Below are 6,847 nucleotides of genomic sequence, written 5' to 3'. Positions count from 1 at the left end.
TGTATGCTTAACACTTATTTTTTATTTGTGAGGCTTCATGTCTGCCTTAGTAACTATTTTTTACTTAGAGAAGGAGAAATTTGTTTCGGCTCAGTTTTTACCCATGGCAGGCTAGCTTTAAGAACGACACAGGGTGGCAGAGTATCACAGCAACGAAGACAGTGTTCAACCCACAGCAGCCTTGAAGCACAGAAAGGAGGGGACCCGGGACAAGAACACAGCCCTCCTGGTCATGACTCCACCCACTGCCTCCACCCAGCTACTGAACTCATTGGTGCATGAATCCACTGATCCGTAAAGAAACTCCATGACCCATCGCCCTGCCAAAGCCTCACCTTTGAACTCATGAGACTTTTAGGGGGATAGTCGAGATCTAAACCATAACAATGTCATAGTTCTATTTTCATAGTTTTGTTTTTCAAATTTCCAAGTGAATATATATTTCCTTTGGGAATGTTGGTCTTTTTGGAAAGGAAATTAGAGGCAAAAATTTCAGCCACCAGGAGAAATGCAACTGTGAGCACACATCCTCCCCATTAAAACAGCAAAGACTGTGATTGCTACAGGGACACAGCCACAGCCACTGCACACGGCCTCCTCCACAGACTTCACATATCCTTGCAGACTTTTGTGCCAGTCTTCCTCTTCTTAGGTGTTTTTACACATGGTTTATTGTGTCCAAAAGCACTCGTTATTCCTGTGGAGTATGCTGTGATTTCTCTGATGTGCTCTTTGATACTGTAGTTTCCTCACACTATTGCTTCTCTGGATTGACGGCCCTTTGCCATGATCGCTTCTCACTAAGGTCTTCCTCCTCCACACCCCCTGCTGAGGTTTGATCTTGACTCCATCTGAAGGCGAGGCCTCCCAGGGCCTGCTAAGACCAGGACACAATGCCTCAGTGCCTCCCCTCTCCTACAAAGCCACTCTGACTCCTCCAGAGCCCCTAAGAAGTGCACCTTAAAGAAGTAGCACCAGCCACAAGGCAGAGCATTACATGCCCCTGGCTTTTCTGCCCATTCCAAGGTGGGTCAAGTGTGGCATGGGGCGTGGGGAGAGGGCCTTTTGCATTGTACTTTGGACCTCTCGTTTCTCCTGTTATGTCTCTATTCCTGGAGAACCTAGGGAGTATGTCAGGATGAGATGCAGGGGAGCTTAGTAAACCATGGTTTCCTGATTGTTTCAGAATATGCAGAGAAGGCAAAATCTTCCAATCGTCCTGAGGGTGAAGCACTCTAAGAGAAAGTGTAATGTTTCCAAATATGCCCATAATAGCACATCAGCAATGAGTTTATATAAATTACCTACTCATACGTGCTACAGAGCAGAGGTAAGATAAAAGCCCAGAGGATGGAGAGAAATCCAGGTTCACTGTTCAGGATTAGGAACTCAGGGAGTGTGCGGCTTTTTAAGACATCTAAGATATCTCACATTAAAATGATGGAATTATGCACATAGAATAACTTCTGGTTTACTTCTACTTTCTGAATATTCACGAGTCTATCACTGAAGTCTACATTCTTAATCTTTCAGCCTTTAAGATGGTTAATCCAGGTTTAACTTTTCCTACACACTTATTTTTAAAGAGGGGCAGAATAGGCTTTCTGCATGCAGTGCACAGTAGATACAATAGGCAGACTGAAGATGACTGTTAATTTCAAAAGTAGTTTTAATCATCATACTGTTTCTACTTTGTTGATTGTATTAGAGGACAACACCCTGAAATAATATTTAGAGTGGAAGGAAACACCAGGAGAAAAAATGGCCAAATCTTTCCTGATTCTCTGCTCACTTTTGGTCTTCATCATGATCCATTCTGTGTCACCTTTCGGTGAGTAATGCGGCTGCTCCTGACAGACATGTAAGGTTGATTGGTGGGATTTGAAAGTGCTTTAATTATTTTAAATTATTAAATGGCCAGGGCTGGGGATTTAGCTCAGTCATGCCACCACCTGCCTTGCAAGCACAAGGTCCCAAGTTTGATCCCTGGTACTCCTCAAAAAATTATTAAATGGCCTATGTAGTATACAATATATACATACACACATACACATATGTGATCTATGTAATAAAGAGATACAGAAAGTGTTCAAAAAGACTCTGGGCCAATGGGAAGACACCTTCTTTTTCCCATCTATTCCATGCAGATATGAGACCAGGTGATTCAGTGAGACAGCACATGAAAGAGAAAAACAATATGTGCATAACAGAGCAGAAATTTTGCCATGCATCTGAATGCGTCGTTCTCTCTGGTGGTCTCTTCTAGAGAAGAAATCATGAAGGGAGTCATAAAGAGACTTAGCCCCAATGATCAGAGACCTTAGTTTTTCAAGTATCTCCAATGGGCCAAATATCACAATTAAAAATTCTAGAACTTTCTATCTCTTTCCCCCATTGGCTACCAGCTCTGAATCTTCTCAAATACAGGTTGATTAGTGTTAAAGCAAATATTTAGTACCCTAGGCTGGAAATCCTTCTAAGAGTGATTCTAGAAGCACTGTGTGTGTGTGAGTCTGTGTGTTTTGAGACTGTAGGCCAGGCTGATCACAAACTCACATTGATTCTTTTGCTTCAGCCTCCTGAGCGCTGGGGTTACAAGCATGCCCACCATGCCAGTCGCCACCATTAAAAAAAAAAATGAGTATGCGAATAAATGAAGCAATGCTTTCAAATGTTGCAAGGTTCCTTGATAACAAATTAGAACTCATTTATTCTGCCAAAGCTTTGAATTGTGACTCTCCAGGGATTCGATGCTATAACCATATTCCTGTATTCTGTAGTTTCGGGCCGGCGAGAGTGGTGGCCACTACACGGAGCTATTAAGGTAATCTTCCACTAGCTTTCCCAGGAGTGAAATTCTAAACTGTGCTTGTTTTATTTCTGACCGTTACTTTGGAAGCTGGATACAGCGAGAACATCCATGAAGCTTCAAGACCTAGTCACACGAGGTTGCCAGGCGCACCATAGGCTTGGGAACCCAATGCAGAGTGATCCAGACTGGGAACAAAGCCAAAATTCAGTCTCATCGACACCAGAGAACTCCACAGGGTCAGAGAAACGTTTTTGAGCCTGACAATTGCCGAGGGGCGTGGCAGATTCTTCAGATGCTGCAGAGTCTGTGTAGCCATGGTTCCTGACAGCTTACGATTTGGTGTAGGAAACACTCCCAAATGTCCCGAATCTAACAGCATCTGGGATACAGATGGAGGCTATGTTAAGGAATATAAATTTTATGAACATGGCCTCAAACTATGTTTGCAACTTGTAGGAGGGCAAAATGGAGATACCTTTTTCCTTTCCCCCCACTTCTGAAAATATATATTGCCAATACTGCGATGCCAATAAGCGCATGATAAATGAGGAAATGATATTATTATTATTTTTAATTTGGTGGACATTTTCTTCACTATACTTCACTCTTTGGAAGAATTTTCAATTTAAGCTTTGACTCCTTAGTGAATAGAATTTCAATTTTCCTTTTTAAAAGATCAATCATGAGTTGACTGATGAGAAATACGTTTGAGAGAAGCTTGGTCCTGGTGCACTGATCCTAGTGCAGAGCTTATCAGAGGCTCCAGCAACACACTATGTAGAATTTGTTCAGGATTCATGCTGTGATCTCATAAAGTTCAGTTCTAGAACTTTCCTCTCCAGAAGGCTTCCTTCGGAAGTACCTCTCCTAATTATACTTATCTTTTCTTATTTTCTTTCTTCTCTTTCTTTTCTCTGCACACACTCACATGAGTGTGTGTGTGTTTGTGTTTGTGTGTGTGTGTGTGTGTGTGTTTTACTAGTAATGGAACCTAGAGAATTCTCACTGAGCTACATTCTTTTTTTTCTTTTTGAGACAGGGTCTTTCTAAGTCACTAATGTGCTCAGTGTGCACTGCCTCTGCCTCCCAGAGTACTGGCTTATATCATGCCAACTTCCACTGCTGCAAGTCCCTGGCTGGGCAGGAGCAGAACTCATGAGAGCATGGTTTTCCAGGGCTATTGTTTTCATTTCATTTTCATAAGTCCTTTTTCATACGACAGTTGATCACATCTTAATGTCATCTGGTAGGTTTTTCTTCGGGGTTTCAACTTGGCAAAGATTAAAACTAGGCCCGTATCTTTCACCATGTACTAAATTAAAATTGACAGGGATCAAACGCTAAACTGGCTGGAAGAGAGGTTAGGTAGAAATCTTGAGGACATTGGTGTAGGAAAAACATTTCATGAACAAAACCCCAGTCACACATGAACTAGCACAAAGAATCAACAGGTAGGATCTCTTCTTATTAAAAAGCTTCTTTACAGCAATAAAACCACCAACTGTGAAAAGACAACCCACACTGTGGTAAAAATATTCACCAGCTATTCCTCAGACTAGACTATATAAAGAACATAAAAAATCAGACCCCCCAAATTTAAAGACCCAATCCTAAAATGGACATCTGAAATGAACAGACGTTTCTCAGACAAAGAAGTAGAAATAGCAAATAAATATATGAAAAAATGTTCAACATCATTACTCATTCCGGAGATGCACGTGAAAACAATGCTGAGATTCTACCTTGCCCTGAAAAGAAAGGCTGCTATCATGGAATCAACTAACTAGTAACAAATGCTGACTGGGCTGTGGGGGAAAAAGAACCCTGCTCTGCTGCTGGTGGGAGTGTAGACTGGTGCAACTGTTGTGTAGATCAGTGTGGAGATACCTCAAAAAACTAGGATTAGAGGTCCCATTTGACCCAACTAGTCCCCTGCTGGATATCTTCCCAAAAGAATTAAAAGAATCACACCACAGTGATATATGCACACCCATGTTCATTGCAGCACTGTTTCTAATAGCTAAAACTTGGAAGCGGCCCAATTGCCCATCAATAGCGGACTGCATAAAGAAAATGTTTTTTTTTTTTTTCGTGTAAAATGGAGTACTACTCAGCCATAAAGAATTAGAAATTAGAGACACGTATAGCTAAATAGATGCACATTGAGGTGACTCTTACATGAAATAAATAGGACACACATGTAGATAATGAATAGTTTCTCTGGTGTGAGAAACTAAGTGTAAATAAGGACTAAAGGGTATAATAGATGATGTGAATTAGGGATAAAGGGGGCAAAGGGAAAAGGGAAGTGGAGGGGGAAGGGGAAGGGAAAGAAGGGAATGGAACTAATATGAGAAAAGGAAAAAACGGAAACAAAGTCTTTATAAATAGAGGGAGAAGAGGGGTTGAAGGAAGTGCAGGGAATGGGGAAAAAATAAGAACCAAGATAGACTATGTAAAGCTACACATTTCCAGTGATGAACATCATATTGTATACCTATAATGAACCAATAAAATTAATTTAAAAAATAGTGGAACGTAAGAACTGGATGAGATGTTTGTATGCTCATGTTTTTAAAAAGACAAACTGAAATTCTGGTTGTAACCCAAATTGTTTGTAACAGAAAAGTTTAATGTATTTTTCCCCCTCTGATGCCTTCTTACATCTATCTACAACAGAATACAGTGTTACTGCTCTTTTTCTAGGAGTTCAAAAGGACAAGACTAAACTTGGTAAATAAAGTCCTGCTGGTGGATAATAAAACAGTTTTTTTCTCACTGAGTCTATTGGTACATTTTAGGTATACAGTACAGCTACATTCATCACTGGGATCTTGACCTCTACATGACAGGTCTTGGTTCTCATTTTTTCCCCTTGTCCCTGCCCTCCCTTCAGCCCTCCTCCCCTCCCCATTTACAAACACTTTATTTCCATTGTTTCATTTTCTCTTATTTTTTTATTTTCCCTTATTCCCCTTCCCCTGCCCTTCCCGCTTTCCTTACACCTTTAGCCCTTTTCTTCCTATTTCACATTTTTAATTATCCCATTAGGACCTTGTGTACTATTATAGTTTTTCACACCAGAGAAACTATTCGGTATTTACACATGTGTGACTTATTTATTTCACTTAAGAGTGTATCCTCAATATTCAGTTATACAATTTGAATCTTACACTTTTAGCTTTTCACACCAGAGAAACTATTCAGTATCTACACATGTGTGTCCTATTTATTTCACTTAAGAGTACGGCCTCAATGTGCATCCATTTAGCTATAAATGTCTTTAGTTTCTTGTTCTTTATGGCTGAGCAGTACTCCATTTTATAGAAACACCACATCTTCTTTATCCAGTCTCCAATTCATGGGCAACTGGGCTGTTTCCAAGTTTTAGCTATGACAAATTGTAAGGCACTTATTTAAATATGCCACACACAATGAAAAGTGGCTTTGATATTTGCTTTTTGATTATAGACATTCTGAGGAAGTAAAGGTTAGTATGTGAGTAAATGCAAGACTATCTTCTGGTGCAATTGCTGAGCATAATCTTCTCAGTTCTCTTACACTGTCAGCGTAGAAGGAGCTCTCCTGTCAGAGTCCTAACTCTGATGCCACTGCTCTCTCTCCCTCTTTCCCTCCATCTCTCTGTCATCATGCAGTATCCGCGTTGATGCTAAGATGATAGTAGCTCCTATTTTGAGTTTGTGGTCTTTGGTTGATTCCCCTTTTTTATCTTCTAGCTATTTCTCAGTTCTAGATTTTGTGTCTTTATTTTAATCATCCCTTACCACCTTCTTGATAATCAAATTCACATCTGTGATTGCTCTGCTTCCTGAATAACACACGTATCTGGATCAGAAGACCTTTGCCATCTTCTTAGCATTATATAATGGAAATTACAATTTCATTGGCTTACAAATCCTTAAAGTCAGTATAAATACAATAAAATCCTGGTTTTCCTATTTTTCCCCAAAATGTATTTTAATGTAATGGAAGTTAATGGCATTATTCCCTAAGCTCTATTTCACCGAAACTCAA

General features: G+C 40.2%; 1 long non-coding RNA gene across 1 annotated transcript; it reads left to right on the top strand.

Moving 5' to 3' along the window:
* Positions 1-411: 411 nt before the first annotated feature.
* On the top strand, positions 412-2,609 carry LOC104864245. Its single transcript, XR_780800.1, has 3 exons — positions 412-1,026; positions 1,709-1,831; positions 2,576-2,609. It is a non-coding gene; the product is annotated as an uncharacterized LOC104864245 (long non-coding RNA).
* Positions 2,610-6,847: the final 4,238 nt, after the last annotated feature.

The sequence above is a fragment of the Fukomys damarensis genome, unplaced genomic scaffold (assembly GCF_012274545.1).
Source record: "Fukomys damarensis isolate Sample0158 unplaced genomic scaffold, DMR_v1.0_HiC HiC_scaffold_3, whole genome shotgun sequence".
Lineage (NCBI taxonomy): Eukaryota > Metazoa > Chordata > Mammalia > Rodentia > Bathyergidae > Fukomys > Fukomys damarensis.
This window is presented reverse-complemented; position numbering and strand designations above follow the sequence as displayed.